This window comes from Rattus norvegicus, chromosome 15, assembly GCF_021556685.1.
Source record: "Rattus norvegicus strain SHRSP/BbbUtx chromosome 15, alternate assembly SHRSP_T2T, whole genome shotgun sequence".
NCBI classification, from domain to species: Eukaryota; Metazoa; Chordata; class Mammalia; order Rodentia; family Muridae; genus Rattus; species Rattus norvegicus.
In genome coordinates, this window is record NC_141548.1 from 53,364,628 (window position 1) to 53,365,750 (window position 1,123).

A 1,123-nucleotide genomic window follows, 5' to 3' on the forward strand; every position below is an offset into this window, starting at 1 on the left:
AGTCAAAATATCTGAACTTGTAGGCATTCTCCTTTACCTCCTTCCATTCTATCTGATCCCTGACACTATGAGGGGTTGGCCATATTTGGGGAAATGTTTCTCCTCTTAGCTAATTCTCTCTGGACATTCCTTTGCAGACACAAAGGTGTGCTTTACAAATTTCCTAGATGTTACTCAATCCAACAAAATTGGTGATTAAGACCATGATAGGACTGAAAAGATGGTTATAAGTGTTTACTGTGTGTCTTTAGCTACTGTCTTATTATTGTGAAGAGTCATCATGACCAAGACAATTCTTATAGCATTTAACTGAGGGTCTGTTTACAGTTTCAGAAGCGTATTCCATTATCATCATGGCAGGGAGCACGGCAGCATTCAGGCAGATAGTGAAGTAGCAGAGAGTTCTACATCATGAGCAGGCAACAAGAAGAGAGAGCCTGGGCCAGGTTTGGACATTTGTAACAAAGCCCACCACACACTTCCTCAGACAAGGCCACACCTCCTAATCCTCTTTTTTTTCAGTCCAGGTCCTTTATTTCCTTTTCGTACATTAGGCCATGAATTCGTATGGACTGGGCTCCAGCAGCTCAGGCTCCGTCCCGTTAGTCCTCACAAAGGGGGCTTCTCTGGGTGGCGCAGGCTGGCGCTTCAGCTGAACCCAGGTGCCCTTCTCTTTGGCTTCCTTTTTCTTCTGATCGTTCTCCTTCACCCGCTTCAGGAAGCTGTCTCTGCTCTTTGAGTGCTTAATGTGCTCAATCCACACATTGATCCTCTTAGCCAGAATCTTGCCTTTAACTTGCTTGTTTACAATGATGCCCACGGCATGCTGGGTGACATTGTAGACTCTTCCTGTTTTGCCTTGGTAACACTTATGGGGCATTCTTTTTTGAATAGTACCCATTCCCTTGGTGTACCCTTCTTGTAGATTCGCATGTATGTGGCCAAAGGAATGACTCCATTTTTCCTAAAAGGTCTAGAGAACATATACCGAGTATCTCTCCTCTTTCCTTTTGTGTTCATCATTTTGGTGAGTTACTGGAAGATGACTGCCCCTGCTGAAAGCCTTCCTAATCCTTCTAATCCCATCAAAGAGTTCCACTCCCTGGTGACTAAGCATTCAAAT

General features: G+C 44.3%; 1 pseudogene; it reads right to left on the bottom strand.

The window, feature by feature from the left end:
* Positions 1-550: 550 nt before the first annotated feature.
* Positions 551-895, bottom strand: LOC148001037 (large ribosomal subunit protein eL21 pseudogene; annotated as a pseudogene).
* Positions 896-1,123: the final 228 nt, after the last annotated feature.